This window comes from Haemaphysalis longicornis, unplaced genomic scaffold, assembly GCF_048455015.1.
Source record: "Haemaphysalis longicornis isolate Haplotype H1 unplaced genomic scaffold, Haemaphysalis longicornis Haplotype H1 scaffold_13, whole genome shotgun sequence".
NCBI lineage: Eukaryota > Metazoa > Arthropoda > Arachnida > Ixodida > Ixodidae > Haemaphysalis > Haemaphysalis longicornis.
Genome location: NW_027526233.1, coordinates 1306864 through 1327783, shown reverse-complemented (window position 1 = coordinate 1327783; position 20920 = coordinate 1306864). Strand labels below are relative to the sequence as shown.

General features: G+C 48.8%; 1 protein-coding gene across 1 annotated transcript in view; it reads left to right on the top strand.

Moving 5' to 3' along the window:
* Window positions 1-351: 351 nt before the first annotated feature.
* The window catches only part of LOC144164198 (cyclin-dependent kinase-like 4), a 184836-nt gene continuing 164267 nt past the window's right edge, over window positions 352-20920 (top strand). Inside the window, exon 1 of the mRNA XM_077694710.1 lies at window positions 352-492. The gene's annotated coding sequence lies outside the window, so the exon portion shown is untranslated. The remainder of the gene's footprint in view (window positions 493-20920) is intronic.

The following is a 20920-nucleotide window of genomic DNA, read 5'->3' as shown; positions in this document are numbered from 1 at the left end:
TATACTCAGTTGGTTGACACGGAGCATTTTCAGCGTTCAAACTGCTTGTTTGAAGGGTTTGTCTGCGAAACATCGGCTCCTCACCGCGGCTATGTTGCCGATTGAAGTCACTCCCGGCAGACCATTTTGCGAAAGCATTAAAACGCACGACGCCGGTCCCGCAGCCCCCGTGTCATGTTCGTTTCGCTCCAGTCGCTTCGAAAGCGACATCACGTGACCCGCGCACCGCAGCCCAATGAGAAGTGCCATGGCCAGCGGCCCGTATACACCCTGCCCGAAGCCCGAAAATCGACCCGGGGCGCCCGCCGGTGCTCGCCACGGCAGAAACTGTATTCCAGACCGCGCGTACCACGGTGTTTTTGAAAGTTCCGGGAAGAGTTTCGGCGGTGCTTTTTCTGCAGTTGTGGAAATATTCGCAAAAAGGTTCACGAGATGACCGCGACGTTTTCTCACCGGCGGGGTTTCCATGAGTCCAGCTCAACTGCAGTGAAGGTAAGTACAGATTGCATTGAGTTTCATCCATCGGGAAGACGTTTCAGCGAGTTCGTTTCCGTTCCCTTATTGTTGCGGAGTCTGGCTGCTGTGAGGCGCGGTCAGTGACCCCCGCTCGCCGTTCGAGATGTCCGCCGCTGCTTTGCCCGAGTGTTGCAAACCGTAAGGGTCAAACACTGATGCAGTTTAAAGTCTTTTAGGATCAGGTGATGAATAAACGTGTCTTATTGCTGTTCTTTTGCCTGATACTATTGCCAAGACCGGTCGCAAACTTCTTAAAACGCAGATCTCCTAACCTCCCGGAATAATTACAGTTAAACGGAGTTTACAAATACAGGAACTATTCGAAATTTCGGTTCTAAGGTTGCACAGAGTTTTATTACATTTGGGAGGCATGACAGCACGAACAACACACCCTTTTTTCAACGTTGCTTGGAAGCGCATATGCTTTAGTTGGAGGTTGATACATTACGTTACGTTAGTAACTCTCTTTTTTATTTGGAGAGGGAATCTCAATACCGAATAAACCATTAGGAACCACGTGGTTCGATATGATCCCTAGCCATGACCTTTTGTAAACTTTTGCCCGCGACCTTTCATGCAATGTGCTGTGCTTCCCTCAATAACTTTGGAAATCGACCAGTAAAAGCACACAGACAGCATATGGCTTGAGTCGAGATTTAAAAATATAATAACAAACTTTTCAAGTCAGCGGCGGAGTCAGCACAGTTTCAGTTGACGCAGTCTCACTTCTTTTCTTGATTCCAGAATGTCTTCGATATGTATTCTCCTTTAGCGCTGTTTCTTTATACCTCATGTACATAGGGTAATCGAATGTAAACGACGCAAGGGTTCGTAAATTTCAGATGTTTCTGCAGAAGTCACTTTCAGGCTGCTGGCTAGGGAAAAGACGGGAATATTCAGTTAGATTCTCCAAACCATGAACCTTTTACTTTTGACAGCATTGATTGTTTCACTGTGATGACATTTTTTTGCGATTGTGCGACTCATTTTAAGGTGCAAACCTGCGTACAATAATGCCATACTGACGCTGTAGGTATTTGCAATAGACAAACAAATAAATGAACAACAGTGAACTGAAGAAGCGGTTTTCGCCTATCATGACAGTCATTTTTAAGGGAGCTACAATCTACCCCCTATAATTGACATCACAGAAAGCGCGTCTGTTATATAAGGAGTGTGTGTTTATTATGCGCTGACAGATTATTTCATTTTTTACGTCAACGCCCGCTACCTGCTTAAGAAAAGCAGTAGATTTGTTTGTGAAAACGAGGCAGCGTTTTGTTGCCGCCTGCAGTGTTTGTGGCGCTGTGTGCTTTCGATCGCCTGGGTACATACGTGAGTCAGGGGTCAGTGACCCCGCTTCTGGTGATGATTCAAACGCCGTTATGGTTGTGGTTGTCGCATACTCCCTGTAAATCTAACCAGAAGGCTTAAAACAGCATTTCCAAGTAAAACTGGCAGTCCGGGTAGCGTGTATTCCGCAAAAATTAGTTTTAGCACTCCGGATGCTCCGTGTTTTACGTGCGTACAGTGTTGACCGCGGTGACCCGTCTGGGCACTTGTGCATTCGTCGTGGTAGGGTGAATTAGTTCCGCCGGCCGGCCCTCGCCATGCCCGCGCATTCGTCACTGTGCTTCTCGCCCTTCCCGCACGCTCAAGCTCAGTCGGATCCCGGTCGAAACGGTAACTACGGAACAGACGGAGTACTAAAATTTGGCCGCGTATCCGCTCCTTTCGTTTCAAATGCCGTCAAAAGACGAGAGTCTTTGTGGACATTTGCCAAGGAAATGCCCACCTTTGCTATCCCGCTCACCTCTCATGCTGTCCGTGCTCTGTCGAGCTCATCCCAAGGTAAACACACTAAAGGTTTGCTCAAGGCGATTTGAATTTACCGCCTTCCACTGCTACAGGCTGGGTTCCTCGTTGCCAGCGCTACAGTGCGGCGGAGACGCGCGTGAATCGAGGCAGTCGACTTCAAGGTTTACAGAACCGCGTTGCCGAGCTCCACGTGCGGTCCAAGCAGAACGTGGAACCTAGCTAGTGAAACCTTTCGTTGCTGTTGCCGCGTGATTTCTCATATGCCGCCAGGAGGTGGCACGGGCAAGAGCAGGCAGCGGTTTTCTGCAGTAGATGTAGAATATCATTTGCTATCGAAAAACCATGCATCCATGAATTTTTCAACAAATGAACACTGTAAATATCCCTTGTGTACTAATTTCCTGCCTTATATTTGCGGAACGTCTTGTTCTTTTTCAACAAAGTTGGCAAGTACGAACATATAAACAAATCAAATCAAATCAAATCATCTTTATTTTTCCAAACAACATTTGGAAGGAGGCCCGAACAATAAGTGGAGTCTAGTCCACTTGACAAGGGTTCAGGCCCCCCTTTACAAGGAGGCATGTTTAACATGTTATACATGTTAAATCATATTACGTACATACGAAATCGACAAGAAAACATATAGCAGAATCAAGTTCACAGAGCAAGACAGCAGGCACAACAGCGGGATCCATTTCACCGAGCAGAATGATAACTTATTCACGATAACACCGCCATATAAATGAGGAGAAGAATTTTTATCAACATATGAATAAATTCACAATGGCTCTCAAGATATCATTCAGCATGTACAAAAAATGTGCGCAGTTTTGCTGTACTAGGATTTTATATTATTATCGCCTGTTTATGCAGGTAGTTTATGAGCGTAGGGAGAGTACAGCGAAGCATTTGTTCCCCATAGGAAGTTCTCGAAAAAGGTATTACGCAAGGTTCTGTGTTACGGGTTTTGTATGTGGGCATCCGGTTTTGCAGATCTGCAAGGGACACTAATAAATTTTCAGGGTTATTAATGCTTTGTTTGTATCTCATCGCTAGATGATATGAGTAAAGATTGCGAGTAGAAACTAAATTAAAACGATGGAAAAGCGGTTTAGTGTGCGCGTGGTAATCTACATTGGTTATATGTCGAAGAGCTTTCTTTTGGAGTGCAAGTAGGCGATTTAAGTTCGTTATCGTGGTTTTCCCCCAAACAAGGACACAGTAATTAATAGGAGAGAGGAAAAGGGCATTGTAAATTTTTAGTTTGATCTAATGCGGTAAAAAGAAACGAAACTTTGCTAAAATGCCAACAGACCTTGGAATACGGGAAATAACCTGATTGATATGCAGATCCCATGACATGTTTTTATGAAAATGGACACCAAGAGCTTTAACGGAGTCACCTACTTCTATAATGTTGTTACCGAGAACAAGACTTCCTTCTAACAGAGCGCATGATTGTTTGGGCGAAAATAAAATTGCCTTCGTTTTGTTAACATTTATCTCCAATGAATTTAACTTGCTCCAAGAGTGCAATTTGTCAAGACAATCGTTTATTTCGAGGTGAAGTGTCGTTGTTCAAGAATTTCGGAACAGTATTGTCGTGTCATCTGCATATGTAACAAATGTTGGTTTCGCACTAATCTTAATTATGTCATTGATGTAGAAGTTAAACAGGAGGGGGCCTAGGATGCTACCTTGTGGAACACCAGCATTCACACTTTTAAACGAAGAGAGGGTATCATCTATCGCTACGGCTTGTTTACGAAAGTTTAGGTAGGTGCTGAGAAGTTGAAGGGGTATACCCCGTATTACATACAGCTCTACTTTTTTAACAACGTTGTGTGATTCAAGCGATCCCATGACATGTTTACGTATCTACGTATACACCAGCTACGTATACACCACGTGTACGTATACACCAGCTACGTATACACCAGCGTATACACCAGCTACGTATACACCAGCTATAAATTGTTTTTCTTCAAAAGCCTTTAAAATTATTTCTTTTTGGTTTAATAATGCAAGTTCTGCTGATCTGCCTTTACGGAAGCCGTACTGAGCACTAGTTATTAGATTGAATTTAGAGGCGAAGTTTTCGATTCTACCATGTATAATTTTTTCTAAGGCTTTTGAGAACACAGGAAGAATGGAAATGGGGCGATAGTTAGAAAAATTCTTTTGATCACCACCTTTGTGAAGGACAATTACCTTAGAGAGCTGCATCCTTTTAGGAAAGTTGCCAGTAGTAATTGCTAGGTTATAAATATGGGCTAGTGGTGCTGCAATTATATCGAGTGTGCACTTAACGGGTTTTAATTGTGTGTCGTCCACATCACAGACCTTACTATTCTTAAGTAGGTTAAAGGTCGTTATAACTTCATTTTCACTCGTAGGGTTCAAGTAAATACTATTTTTATTACTATGAATTAGATTAACAGCCTCGGGATGATGTGAAGTGTTCACAAGGTTAACAAAAAAATCATTGAAAGCTTCTGCTAATTCAATGCCCTTCAGGAGAATATCCTTTACAGTTATCTCAACTACATTGTCAGCCGCAGGAGAAGAATTCAATAATTCATTTATCTTTTTCCATACTAAATCTGCCTTTGCATTGCATTCCATGTGAATAAAATTAAACAGATATTCCCTTTTCGCATTACGAAGGAAGGTATTATTCTTGTTTCTGTGTTGTTTAAATAATTCCCAGTCGAGAAAACTCCTTGTGGACAAGAACTTTTTAAAGAGTTTGTTTTTCTATTTTTCAGCTTAAGGCAAAAGTTCGAAATCCAAGGTTTCCGCGATCGACTGGTTTTTTTAATAGTAATTAAAGGAAAGGACTCAAGGTAGGCTTCTTTAAACAGGCATAAGAATTTGGCGTACGCTTGATCAGGTGTATCCGCGTGATATATACTGTCCCAATTAATGTTTTTTAGCTTAAAGCGGAATGTTTCAAGTGTTATTTGATTGATGTTTTGAATCTTTCGATCATCAGGGAGTTTTACGCCAATCGTCTGGTGAGAGGACCTAGTGAGTAGGAATATAGGCAGGTGATCGCTAATATGGGAGGCGATAACACCACCTGTACTATCATTCGGGGCTAAATTGGTAATGAATAGATCGAGTAATGTGATCGTATCCAATGTATTGCGTGTTGCTGTTTTAATTACACAGTGCAAACTATTGAATCTAAAATCATCTTGAAAGTGTTACGCGGAGTGGATGTTTCCAACATGTTAATGTTAAAATCTCCACCGAGAATAAGTGTAAGTTTGTTTTTATTTACATACATAAACAGATCTTCAATGTAAGCAAAAAAGTTAAGTAAATTCCCATCTGGCGGGCGGTACATAACAGCGAATATATTATTATCAGACCGGGCTACAAGACTCTCAACATCATTCGATATTAACGAAAAATTTTGCATCAAATCGCACTTAATATCTTTCACGTGCATGAGCAATCCTCCACCCTTCCTGTTATCTCTACTCTTTGAAAAGCTACAGTAATTTTCACGTTTCGGAATGTCACATTTTGAGGTAAGCCAAGTCTCAGTTAGGAATACTAAGTCAAACTTAAAATTGAAACTCCTTAACAGAATACCTAACTGATCTTCTTTATTTCGTAACGATCGTATATTCAAGTGAAAGCATGTGAATCCTTTAATATTTTCCGAGGTGAAAATTCTGTTTACTGCATCGGATGGAATGGCCATTCCTTTGTAACTGGAACAAAGAGTACAGTTACGTCGGCTTACTGGATTTTATCGATGTCCCGTGCGCATTTCACTCGGACAACTCGGGAGTCTTTATGTTCATCTTTGCGTGCGAGAATATGCCCACACGAACTTCCAGTTAGATGCTCTCTTTTTTTCAATGGCCATGCCCAGAAGGCGCTTCAACGCTGGGCACAAATGTTCATTAACATAAATGGGAGTGTTTGACGAGTCACCGAGATCTCTCATTGTAAGCCTAGTCTTTTTCGCCTTTTCAAAAAGGGCGTCACGCTTGCTGCGGCTCTTAAACCGAACAACAATATTTGCAGGAGCCTGGTCGTCGCGAGTTTTCACTGTGAACAATTTTAATGTCGTCCGGTTTGACGTTCTGCTCAAGCGATGTGCAAACCGGGCTTAGAAGTTTACATTTGGCTGTGAGTATATAAGACTATTGCGCAGTGAGCATTTTACTTTGGCCGTGTGGCTGAATCGAGTTACAGACAGACAGACGGACGGACGGACAGACAGACAGACAGACAGACAGACAGACAGACAGACAGACAGACAGACAGACAGACAGACAGCAGAACAAAATTTCTGGGTTTAAGTAGCCTTTAATACAGAAACTCCTTTAATCATTTAATACAGAAAGAGCGTGATGAGCACGTGCGAGCGCGCGTGAAAATTGAAAAAGAAACTTTGCAGCTGCGGCTACGCCTCGGGGAGCTTGAGGCGACGCGTAGGAATACCATTCAATCCGAGGATGATACAGAAACCTATGACGGAGTCATACTTTTCTCACCACCGACTCAGCACAGCACAGACCAGATTTCTCAGCACAGACCAGATTCTGCTGCCTTTAAAAGGAACACTAGAGGTCAACCAACCATGTGAACTTTTCGCAACCACAAAACGTCAGAGCGCTTCATCCGGACCCAAACACCGAAACCTCAGGAATAGCGCAGGCGCCGACAACAAACTTCACTGTTGGCGGGTCTGTTGAGCCCAAGGTAAAGAATGTCGCTAGAACCGGTCCGAAGAGCATCGCGCATCCAGAGCAGTGCTCTGTAACAGAAAAGAGTTCTATCAGCGACGAGACGGTTCTGCACCCCCAGATTGCTGCAAAGTGCGAAGAGGTGGTTGCGAGGACAAGGGACCCGAGAAGTAACATACTGAGAAAATGCCTCGGTCGGCCAAAAGGTCGAACCGCAGAAACCAAGGAAAAAGGATCAAGGGCGGTGAACAAAGGAAAAGTAAATCCCATAAAGCCCTCCACATCCGAAAGGAATTCCACCGGTACGACAAAAACTTCCCGCGCACATTGTTCACAGATTTTCGATGAGTTCGTATTAGCCCGCGTATCCGGTGTTGGTACGTAAGAGGCAGAGAGTGGTACCGCATGCACTGTCGGCAAAAGAAAAAAATATCTGCGTGATTGCCTGTTTGGACGATTCTGGACTGTCTATGCCACTTGGACCTCGCGTATATCGTATCTATAAAGTTGCTGTATTCGTTTCTTATGTACTGTGATCTGTTTTTTGTGCAGTTTTACTTTTCTGTGGGGTGGTTTCAAGCGCAGTAATGAGAACTAAATATTCTGTGACTGTTCATCTGAAGGACCGTGTGTTTGGTAGGGTGGACTGGAAAGAGACAATTTTCTTTGAAAATGCTTAAGTGGGGGGACATGTCATGGCGAGAAATCGCCACGACAAAAAGGACCACCACGACAAGAAAAAAACGTGCACAACAGACCACGAAGACGTGCTCTGCGGAGTATGTTCTAAACACCCCGAGGCCACCATCATCATCAGCATCTCGCGGCGTAAGTCATCGCCCCCCCCCCCTCACCCCCTCATGATCCGGCGAATCGCTTGACGCCCGCGAGGAAAACCGAAGAAGAAGCGATCCCGAGAACACCGAGAGCGAAGAGAGATTGAGAAGTGTGGAGCGTGACCAGGATGAACGGTGGTCGGGTGACCGGACACGTGCCGTATCGCAACAGGTCCTCCACACCCGCAGCCTCTAGAACTTCTCCTCCGCAAGAAAGTCGGGTGGCCGTGCATCGGCGAAAGACAGCAACGCCCCAAGACAGCTGCGTTCGCCACGACTCTGCTACGAGAGCTGGGAGCGTGCTCTATCACCGCGGCCTCGACACGTTACCTTGATCTTTTAGAACCGAACCACCACAACGGCGCCTCTGGAGCGTGAGGTAGGACAACCCTGTTCCCGCAGTGATCCCTTAGTATGTCCCCGCCGTCCTTTCCCGGACTTTGACTGTTTCTCGTTTGTTGAACTTGTTAGCGTTTTCTATATCGCGTTATCGCAGTCCCCTTCTATTCTTCGGTTCCCCAGTGCTCTTTAGTTGCTCTGTTCATAGTGTGTGCATTTATTTTGGTTTTCGGTAAAGCATAAACATAGCCTCGTCTCCAGTGTTTATTATATTTTATTATTGTCCGAACCTGACACCACCAGTGGTGTCCCTCAGGGATCAGTTCTCGGGCCACTTCTCAATCTTTAGAAATTATGTCTCAACAGTATTTATGATTGTAATTTGCTTTTATATGCCGATGATGTAACAACATTTAAATCTGTTTCAAACTCTGCCAGCTTTTCCGCTCTCCAGAGAGCAATCTCCTCCTTTACGCATTGGTGCTCATGCAACAAACTCCTCATTAACACTTCTAAAACTAAGGTGATATACACAAGAAAGACTGACACATCATGTTCTCCTATAACATCAACGGTGAATTACTACCACGTGTGCTAGAGGTTAATGATCTAGGCGTGAATTTCGACAGTAAACTGAGCTTCTCTCCACATATTCAGGTAATTACTCGTACAGCTGTTCGATTGCTTGGCGTTGTCGCGTGTCGAAGGAGTTCAAGAGCCGAATTCTCTTCTCAAGCTGTAACAAAACTATATGTCGTCCTCAGCTTGCGTATGCATCTGAAGTTAATAGCGCGTGGAAAACAAACCGTACGCTTATCGAAAAGGTCCAGCATAGGTTTATATCCATCTTCAAACATCGCTTCGACGATAGTAGCAATTATAACCCTGGATCCCCCTCTTCATTGACGCTGTCATGCTTAACTTCCAGGCGGAATAAGGCTGATATTCCCTTCCGCTTTAAAATTATTCATGGTTTAGTGTCTTGTGGTGAGCTGTTACATGTTCCTCTCTACGTGCAGTAAAAGTTGACCAGGAAGCATGCTACCTCTTACAACCCCAAATGTCTGCGTGTTTTGGGCCCTATGTTCCGACTGCAATGCACGTATAATCGGTAGTGGGATTACCTGGATATATTTAATGACTGCCCTACTCTGCTTTGCAAACATGTATGTGAGGTTGTATTGGCGTAACTGTCACCTTTACGTATTCTGTGTTTGTCCTTTACCCCTGTGTTCATGCACTTCATTGACTTTCATTCCGTGACTTTAGCCTAAGCTACCCTTTCGTGCTTTTTGTTTTTATTCATTTTTTATTTGTCTTGTTCGGGCGTACTTTTCGGCTCGTTCTGCGTTCGGCGTACTGATCCCCATGATGTTCTGCTGGTAGTTGGGGAACGATATGTCTTCGGCCCACTCCGTCCTCTCGATTCCTGCAGCCGCCATGACGGCCTCCGCGTCGCACGCTGCACCTCTTCTCGGTATGCCTAGTTCACCGCGGGACCTAAGCACGATCTTGCGCAGGCATATTCGGCATGCAGGAGGCCCGAATGACCTCCTTCCTCACGCTCTTGCCTCGCGTAGCCCTGCCGTTAGGCTCAGAATTATCGTTGACGGTAATGGCGGTCGGCTAACTTTGGGCGTCACGTTGGTCCGGCTGCTGCTGCTGCTGCTTGCCATGCGCACCGACGTGAAGCCAACTGGTCGATCTCGCGAGCTCTTCTGGCGTCCTTTCCTCCCCTTCTACCTGTACGCACATCCGGGTCGTTGACCCCTCTCTTGATGACGTACTAGCTGCGTCTTCTTCCATCGTGTTCGGCAGCATGCCGGAGGTTAGGCTTAGCGAACGCTCCGTGCGTTTGGCTTAGTTAGCTTCAACAAGTCAGTGGCGAAAATGTGCGAGCTCGAGAAATCGAGGTCCAGAGAACCAAGTACCAGGTCAATGCGTACAGGACGGCCGCGCACGGCACGGTCAAAGGAGTCATCAAGGAAATACCGACGCAAGACAGCGAGTAAGAGATCTAGAGCAAATATTTACCAAGCACAACCCAACGGTGGTGCTGGCCAAGCGCATCGGCATGATGATGACGGTCATCGTCGCCTCCGAAAGTGAAAAGGTACCAAGGTATGTGAGGTACGGGTCAACGCTCTACCATCTAGCCTGTACAGGAATCAAATCGTGGTGTGCAAATGCTGCGGGAAGGTCGGCCATCGCAGTGACGCATGTCCGACACCGAACGCAAGAGTCTGCATGGGGTGCGGCATAAGCAACCCAAGAGACGACCACAGATGCGTCCCCAAATGCAAACCATGCGGCGAGGGCCACCCCACGGTTGACAAGGCCTGTAGAGCGAGATTCAAGATACCGTTCGTGGTTCGAAGATGAAGATGGCAACGAAGAAACGCCGAAAAATAGCGGAGGCAGCGCGTGCTCTCACCAGCCTCCTTCCCCCTGCTGGGCGACGTGATGTCACATGGCGTGGACGGATCACGCCACGCATCGCACAGCGCATCACACCATGCATCGCGGAGTGCGTCCCGATGCCCGACGTCAGATCCAGGTCACTCCTCCCGCAGCACCTCGCACGGCGGTCAACAACCGCGAGAAGAACTGAGCATGGCTGACGCCACGAAGGAAGAGAACAAAATGGCAACGAACGGGCACATGTGTGGCGGCACCCAATGCTGCGAGCAACTGAGAATGGCCATCGCGTCAATGGCGAATAAGCTTGCTGAAATAGAAAAGAGGCTATGGAGCCTACAAACGCAGTTACGGCAGCAGCAACAGCAACAACAGCAGAAGAATCGAACGGTGTCAACGACCCTGACGTCAGGAACAACTTCGGCAGGGAAGCAGCCACCGACGAAGCAGAAGCAACTAAGTCAGCAAAAGCAGCAACAGCAGCAGGAACAAGTAGATCAGCAACCAAAGAAAGAAGCAACCGCAATGGAAATCGCGAGGAAGAAGCAGACGAAGAAGCACCAACAAGAAGTCAACAATCTCTCGGCGACGGTCAGCAACCTGACGGTCACGCTCAACAACCTAGCGACGGCGACAGAGCAAGGGTTCTCAAGACTAGATGATTTCCACGTTGGTCGAGTCCCATTGGAACGTAAGCGAGCGTTTCGAGCTCGTAGAGCACACGCAGAAAATCATGGTATGCAGCCCGATATTGCAGCCCGGTGTCCCATTGGAACATGAGCGAGCATTTCGTGCTCGTAGAGCATATGCAGAAAATCATGGTATGCAGCCAACCATCCGTACCTCCAAGAATAGGTGCAGCAACCAGCAGCAGAACAACCACGCGAGGGCATTCTCATCGCGCGCTAAGGTCGGGAGCGGAGTCGCTCACGATCTAGCAATGGCACTGTCAAAGCCTCGGAAACAAGAAAACTGTACTACAGCAACACATTCGAAACTCGTCAAGGAAACGAGACATCACCATGCTGCAAGAAACGGCTTTGCAGAAACCGACACTGCTGGAGTACAGAGCCTACGCCGACACGTCTGGTCGTCGTGGAATCTGTACCTTCGTGCGAAAGGGACTGACCACGATAGAGCAACAACTGAACAATGGGAAGAAAACTAAATAGAACACGTCGGCGTCGAGGTCGCACCGGGTAAGAACTGCAGGCAGAGGCTGTACGTGGTGAACGTCTACAGCTACCCGAATGACCACAGCCAGAAATTCAAGACTTTTCTTAGTGAAACGAGTAACCTGGCCACCAGAACCACGTTGGTGGGGGGGTGACTTCAATTCACCACACCACTCGTGAGGGTACAACAGAGACACTGCCAAGGGTAAAGACCTGATGTACAAAGCGACGAAACAAGGATACACCCTGATCACGGACCCCAAGCAAGCTACGCGAACGGGCCTCTCATCGACTCAACGGGACACCACGTCGGATCTAACCTTCATCAAGAACGGTGGAGAGGTTAAGTGGGGCAACACCGGAGAAGATCTGGGGAGCGATCATTGCATACTAGAGATCGAACTGGCAGGCATAGACGGGTGCAAGATCGAACACAAATGGACTGACCGGGACGCCTTCCGCAAGCAGAGAAGAGACAACCGGGGAACGCTCGACATCGAAGACATTGAAGCATGGACGACGAAGCTGAAACGTCCAGGAAGCGACAAAGAAGATAGAGACCAGCGACGACATTATATGCGTATACAGCCGACTGGCGCACCTCATCGGAGCGAAGATGTCCATGAAGGAGTGCTGGAAGAAGCAGCGATGAAACTGGAAGCTACGAAAGAAGGTGGCGGAGCTAAATTGAGCGATCGAAAAACACAGCGCGTTGCTCTGCAGATAGTAGTGGGACGAGGTGTGCAACCGCATCGACGGCAGCCTCCACCAGGGCAAGGCCTCGTCTCTGATCACACACTTGCTCGATAAGACCAAAAGAAAATCGTTCCAGCAGAACCGCATGGCGGAGGTCATGCCGGAAGCCCAGGTGACCCTTGGCAGAGCAGAGCTGATCACGAAGCTGTGTGCCAAGTACCTACCACAGACGACGGCTGAACAACACCCAGGATATCCCCCAACGGCACGCTGGACCGGGACATCTCGATGGCCGAGGTTGCAAAGACCCTGCGGGAGCTGAACACCAGATCGGCAGCGGGACGAGACGGAGTCTTGAACAAGGCCCTGAGAAACCTCGACGACTCATTGGTCGAAGCGCTGACAAGATATTACAACAGATGCTGGCGAAGCGACCGGCTACCGAAACAGTGGAAGACAGCTAAAACGGTACTCATTCCGTAACTGCGAAAACCACAAGGCATTGAGAACCTGCGGCCAATCTCGCTAACGGTATGCGTGGGGAAGGTCCCCAAGCACGTGCTGTCGAACATGTGGCAGGACTACCTCGAAGAAGAGCGGCTGTATCCGGACTCCATGATCAGATTCAGGAGACGCTTGAGCACCCAAGACGCGATGCTACAACTGAAGAAAGAAATCATCGAGGACAATACAGTGGACAGCAAGATAATACTGGGCCTAGACCTGCAGAGCGCCTTCGACCGAGTGAGGCACTCGGCCATCCTGGCGCAAGTGTCAAGGCTCGACATGGGAGAGCGGAGTTACAAATACATCGAGGACTTCCTGTCGGGCAGCAAGGTCGAGCTGCAGGCGTGAGAGATCAATTTACCAGAGCGAGACGTAGGCAGCGTGCGCACGCCTCAAGGGTCGGTGATCTCACCACTGCTGTTTAACATTCTCATCATCCGAGTCGCCGAAGCGGTGTCGCGCGTTGAAGGCGTTCGACACACCATTTAGGCTGACGACATTATCCTATGGACGCCTGGCGGCACACACGCAGGCATCGAGAGAAGGTTGCGGAAGGCGATCTCGGCCATCGAAGACCGGTTGGACGGAACGGGTCTGCAGCGTGCGCTTTCCAAGTCAGAGCTCCTGGAATACTCGTCTCGCAAGGTGGGCCGGCAGCCGCTGCCCCTGAGGGAGTGCCATCGCCTGGAGCTGATCACAAAGACAGGCCAGCGAATTCCAGAAGCGCCGGAGATCAGGGTGCTGGGCATGCTGATCAACGGCAACGGTAACAAGGAGAACCTGATGAAGAAACTGGCGACCAAAACGGCAAGTACCCTGCGGCTGCTCCAGCGTGTATCGACCAAACGACGGGCATGCGCGAAGAGAGGCTGGCGAGACTGGTTCAGTCTTTCGCGATCAGCCACGTGACATACACGGTGGTGTACCACAAGTGGACGCAGAACGACATGGACAAGATAGACATTATGATCCGAACAATGTATAAACGGGCACTAGGACTGAACGAATCGACGAACACCGAACGACTGTGCTGCAGCTGGGAGTCCACAACACGGTGGATGAGCTCGTCGAGGCCCAGCTATAAGCACAACGAGAACGACTGGCAGCGACCAAGACGAGTAGAGCCATCATCAAGAGCTTCAGCTACGGCTGCCAGATTACGGGGAGGCAACTCCTAGACCTAGACGAAAAGGTGCGGGAGGACGTGCGGGTGAGTCCCACTCCGAAGAACATGCACCCAGAACGCAATCAAGAACGAAGACCCGCAAGGGCAAAATACACAATCGAGCAGTACAGTAACGACCCGCGAGCACGGTAAGTCGATGCAGCAGACTATGACCAAGGCAGGTATGCGATGGCAACCATAAACGCAAGAACGGGAAGGGTGGCCAAGTCAGCGAGCGCAAAGTGCAAGAACGCCACCGAGGCAGAAGAGATCGCCATAGCCCTGGCGATATCCGAAGGCACTTGCGACACGATCCTGAGAGACTCTGAAGAGGCCGTCTGCAAGCTGGCGAACGGCCAACTGAGCGGTAAGGCAGCCATGATCATCGCGAGAACGTGTGTCCAAGAAGAAAGAATAGTAGAACCAGATGCATGCCGGCGCACGCGGGCGAATGCTCCCCGTACTCACCGAACCACAACGAGACGGCCCACACGGAGGAGCCCACAAAAACACACCGCACCCCCAGTGTGAGGAGCCGTCCCTTGTGTGCATGGTGGGTGGAGACTAAGGACAGACCAACGGGTTACGGCGAAGCACTAAAGAACATGCGGCTGATGAGAAGAGCGTATCCTCCACCCCACCGGGCGCTTGGTCGCGAAGAGGCAACGTATCTCAGAAGGCTACAGACGGCGTCCGTCACGTCACCGGTAGCGCTACACCACATGTACCCCGACAAATACCCAAATACCCTATGCAGCGTGTGCAAGAAAGGGCGGGCCAAACGGTGGCATGCCATGTGGGACTGTGCCTCCGACCCAGGCGGCGCAAGTTTCGAAGAATACGCGGCGGAACTCCAAAGATCCATCGAGAACGAACAACACAGATCAACCAACAAGAAACAACAAGACGGATCAAGCATGGGTCATCCAGCAGGTCTTCATTGCGCTCGAAAGGCACGGGCTCCGCAAAGGGGCTAGCACTTAATAATGTCCATAAAGGCTTTCTTGTCAAATCCGGTGATTCAGTCACATGTCCAGACTGCCGCAAGGACCCCTCGTTTAGGCGCACGCCGAGTGTATCGCTGCCGCCGACGTACCCGGGATGAAATTCACAGCCCATCTTCAACGGTCTTGATTCTGATGCAAATTCTTTGGTCTTATTCACAGCTGCCGTATAAGAACTGTTTATTGCCTTTCGCTTCTTTCTTGAGTTTTAGTGATACGCCTATCCATGCATGATGCATTTTTACTCTTCGGACCGCGACCACTGTGTCATATTTTATTCCATCCTGGGCGTCATTCTGGACATTGACCTCCTGCAAGAATGGGGTGCTAAATACGATTGTGCGACTGGCGAGCTCTCTGTAAGCAGTGTTGTTTACTCTGCACTTCCCGTAGAATTTTCGCATCCGAGCGAACACGCTTTGGTTGTTTCGGAACACATCGTTCTACCTCCCCGATCAGCGTCCTTTTGTACCTGCGATGGTGTGCGGTGCTGTGGAGCCTTCCTTTTGTGCAATTGTTGATCCCATTCTGCCGAACTGTGTCAAAATGTTTTGTTGCCGCACTGTTTGATTTCCGTGCACTGTGGGCGCAGTTCTATATGCTCAGTCAACTCCTTAGCAGATAGTACCGCTCTGCCGCTAGGGATGAAGCTTGCGCTGTTTGAAAAGGCAACGGTGAGTGACGAAACTTCCGATTCCAAGGGTGACTGTGCTATGCGTGGCGAAAAGCTTTTGAAGATGATAAACAAAGGTCTTCTGCCTAGAGGGAGGCGTTAGCCCATTCCCTTTCCAGACACGCGACAGTGTTTGACTTTTCCACCAGACCCGGCACCAAGACCGAAATCCCGCCTTCTCGCACGCGCCACAGCATAGACACTGGAACCACCCGCCCTCTCCGGCAAAAACCGTATCGGGTTTCTCCTGGCGAGAGGAAGGTCCGCGCAGACCAGGTCAACGAGATGCTACAGAAGGGAGTAGTACAGGAATCAGCTAGCCCTTGGGCAGCGCCGGAAATCCTGGCGAAGACGGATGGTTCATGGCGATTCTGTGTTGACTACAGACGCCTGAACTCAATTGCAAAGAAGGACGTGTATCCTCTTCCCCGCACAGATGATGTCATTGACTGTCTTTACTCCGCTTCTACTTTTCATCAGTTGACTTGAGATCTGGTTACTGGCAAATTCCGATGGATCCAGCACACAAAGAGAAGACGGCATTTATGACTCCTACCGGGCTATTTGAGTTTAACGTCATGCCTTTTGGCCTTTGTAACGCCCCAGCTACATTGGAAAGGTTCATGGACACACTTTAGCGCGGTTTAATGTGGCAGATTAGTTTGTGCTACCTCGACGACGTAGTAATTTTTGGACGCCCCTTCGTAGAGCACAACGCCCGGCCTAACATGGTCCTGAACTGCCTAGAAAAAGCCGACCTTGTGCTAAATTAAAAAAAAATTCCGCTTCGGCGAGCGGCAGACTTGAGTGTTGGGGCATCTAGTCGACAAAGATTGAAGCCATGAGTCAGTTTAAGCAGCCAAAATCTGTGCGCGACCTACGGAATTTCCTGAGTATATGCTCCTACTTTCACCGGTTTGTACCAAACTTTGCAGAGCTCGCTTCTCCTTTGTCTTCTCTGTTACGCAAACATGCACCTTTCCACTGTACATCTGTGTGTGAAGCCTCCTTTTCTCAACTGTAATTTCTCCTCACGCCGGGGCCAATACTACGCCATTTCGACCCGGCTGCTCCTACAGAAGTGCATACGGACGTCAGTGGCATGGGAATCGGAGCAGTCCTTGTGCAGAGACTTCACGGCACTGAGCATGTAATTGCCTACGCCAGCCTCACGCTCAGCAAAACTGATAGAAGTTATACAGTGACTGAGCAAGAATGTTTGGCTGTGATCTTTGCTGTGCATAAGTTTCCCCCTTATATCCATGGGCGGTCTTTTACAATTGTTATGGAACACCACTTCTTAGGTTGGCTCGTTAGGTTTCGTAATTCGTCTGGGCGGCTCGCCCGCTGAACCATCCGACTCCAAGAATATGATTTCGTTGTTTCTTACAAAAGCGGCCGCCGACATACCGACGCTGACTGTCTTTATCTGCTCCCAGTGTCATCTACGCCTTGCGACGCTGACAATTTCGATGACTATCTTGCAGCCGTCGTTGAGACATTCCCTGACATAGAAACCTTCGGGCGAGAACAGCAAGGTGACCCCAAGCTAGCATCCTTCTTCGCCACTGCTCGTGACTCCACCCCTACCAACCGCTTTTCCCTTCGGAATGGTCTGCTCTGCAAAAGCTAACTACAGTGCGACTGGCGCGCGGTTCCTACTTGTTGTACCCCAGCGGCTGCGCCCTTGCGTCCTTTGTGCTATGCATGATGACTTGACGTCTGGGCACCTTGGCTCCGCTCGCACATTACACCGCGCACAAGAACGCTTCTACTGGCCCAACCTGCGGCGCACGACTGAAAAATACGTCGCCAGTTGTGTGGAGTACCAGCGCTACAAGCGCCCTGCAACCACAACGCCCGGCCTCCTCCATCCTGAGAATTGACCCACTGCTCCATTTGAGAAAGTGGGGATTGATTTCGTTTTCCCACATACACGGACGTAAGCTTATGCAGTATGCAGTACGGTCTCAAATAGTTTTGAAGCAGCGCAGAGAATACAAATCGGGCGGTAGTTTCTGGGGTCTAACTTTGACCCTGACCCAAATATAGGAACCCGCACAGTCTTCCAACGGGTGGGGGACTTACCGGTATTGAGTGACGCTCGAAGTGTACGCGTCAAAACCGGAACAAGAACAACCCCAAACGCCTTCAGTACTGCAGAAGGAATGCCGTTAGGGCCGCACGAAAATGACGGCTTTACTCGCTTTAGAGCTCTTGATACAAAACTTTACGAAATAAACCATTCTGAGCTTTTATCATACTGCAGAAACACTTGAAGGGGGCAGGCTGAACTTTTCTTGCCGAATACTGAACTTAGTTGTTGAGCAAAGGCATTGGGAACGTCAGGAATGCTGTCACCCATCTTGTCAATGAGGTTAACATCTGCCGGGCAATTTTGGGAAGTTTGTGCACGCACGTGACCCCAGGAAGCTTTAGCATTGCGTGGAGCATCAGCTTCAAGCGCCGCAATGTAACTGGACCTATCGCGCTTAGGCAGATATTTACAATGTGGCCTCGGTTGACGAAACTCACTCTGGCACCTCTCTTGGCCAGTTTTCTTGGCTTGTTTGTGAGCTCGATTCTTTCTACGAAGGGCATTTCTTAGTTCAGATGAAAACCAGCACAGATAATTTCTTCTTTTTTAGTTTTTTTTAGGTACAAATTTACTTAAGCCATCGTGAAGGACTTCGGTGAAAAAAACACGCCCGCATCTTCCAACGGGGGGAACTCGAGTAAATGCGTCGCAGAGTGGTGGGGGTATCGCGTGAATGTTGCGTAATTGGGTATGGTTTGTGAATGCTTAATTGTTATTTCGTCTTCATTATTGCTATTTATTGAATGAAGGAGAAGCGAAGGCAACGAGTGTAAAGTCTGTCTTTATTGCTTGGTGCCGTCAAGCAAAGCGTCAAGTCAAGCGAAAGCCAAGCAAAGACGCCCTTGACTGAATTCTGAACGCGCGCTCCGCCACTTATATACACACCGCCCGCGTTCGAGGGAGAGAAGTACGGGGGAGAGACGCGCATGCGCACACTTCCGTACACAAGCGCGCGAACTTTCCACGCACCCACCACGCCGTTATCACGTGTACACGCCCTGCCGCCGTTACTGTTGAGCGCGACGCAGCGCACGGGTAGCTAGGACGCATGCGCGCACAGACGCGCTCCCCCCGCACCGCCGCAGCTGTTGTTGAGAGTGACGGCGCGCTCCTCCCGCACCGCCGCACCTGTTGTTGAGAGCGAGGAGGGTACGCGGGAGAGACGCGCACCTGCGCCTCGACGCGACGCGCATGCGCAGTGAGCGTGTGGAGGGCGCCGACAACATCGACGAGTGACATCGCGAGTATAAGAAATGCTCCGCATTTAAAAATCAGTCATTTCGTTAGCTTCATTGAGGGCGCCCAATCGTGACCAATCCGTCTCACCTGGGAAGTGAAACAAGCCAACATGGTGACCAATCCGTCTCACCTGGGAAGTGAAACAAGCCTAACATAGACGCCTGGTGTGTTGGCTGGAGGGCTGTGGTGGGCAAGGGATACGTTAGAAATTGAAATAAGCAACGGGTGGTGAAACCTGTCCGTTTTTACGAGGTCAATATAACTAGGCGAGACCTCAACGTGTTCTATGTTAGTAAAAGACAAGTCCAAAACGTTTCCACGCAGATTCTTAATGAAGTTACATTGCTGCAAAGAAGCGGAAGAAGTAAAATCGAGTGAAATTTCACACTTTGGTGCTTTCGGATGGGACGCCCGATTAACCAGCTGAGTTTCCCATGCAATGCCGGACAAACACAACAGTAGTGTTTACAAACGCACAAACACAATAGTACTGGTTACACACAAAGAAAATTACACATTTTCACCTAAGCACACACAAACACACACACTTACAAGCACCTATTGATACACACAAGCAGTGCCTAGCAGTGAGGCATATGTGACAGAAGTAAACAATACAAGTAACTGGACTGGAAATGACTATTTCAATAAACCCCGCAGTGGGTTGGAGTCTGTTACGACCTCCGCCCCGGCGAGGCCCGCCGTCGCATCTTCTCTGCGGCCCTACACTCTAAGAAATCGGGACAGTATTTGAAGAGTGCAACAGTCATTGTACTGTTGTAAGCGTTGGCGCACTCCCCTCGAAAGCTGCGTGGATGCAATGCAGATGAGGATGCAATGTTCGCTTCTCAAGAGGAGGAAGAGCAAAACAGGCCGCGTACTCTTCTCGTGTAGGGCGGAGTGCAGCCCCCAGTTCAGCTCCTGCACCTGTGAAGAGTGAACCTGCGCATCGTCTCCCTCTCTCCAGTACGAAAAGTAAAATAGCAATGTCATTCTTGTCCAGTGCGGGAGTCAGCATGGAGATGCACTCCTACCATTTACGCACACCTATTCGTCGGCGCTGGTTTAATTGCATACATATATATTATATAATGCTGTTGTGTAAAAAGCACCCGATTAGTTCCTCCGCGCATTCTAGACGTGCAAGAATAAGAATTCGTGTAACAATTGCTCGCAGCGGTCAGTGACATGAATTGAGCAAGCTTAACAAAACTCAAAAAATGCATGTCTCGATTTGGTGTTGTTTTTTCGTTTTGTTTTTCCTCTGCCATGGCTTCGTTGTCGGCAATCAAAAAGTTGGCAGACTATGTATCATACAAGGTGCGCACCACGGACAAAACAATACTGCGGGCCGGTTTCAGCGAAGCTGCCGGCAATTTTGATTCACTTTGCGCGAGGCACCGTGCATGCCAAACATGCATGCGTGCGTGAAGGTCAGAATACATGGAGTGACGAAAAGACGACGAACAACGCCCGGCGGCCGAGAAAACGTCATCCGCCGCCGATCTAGCTCAGTCAGAAACGTTCGTCGGTGGCGGAGCGCTGGCGAGCGGCCAACCGAAGGAACCAATCTACGGGCCGCTGCAGATGGCCGCTTTGGAAGAGTTTGATAGACGTACGCTTGTCCCGCGCCTAGTCGAGATAAAAAAAAACATTGTAAATCTGAGATCGATTAAGGAAAATGGTTTTGCAAGAAGTGAAGTCCGCGATCTTCTGATAGCTCA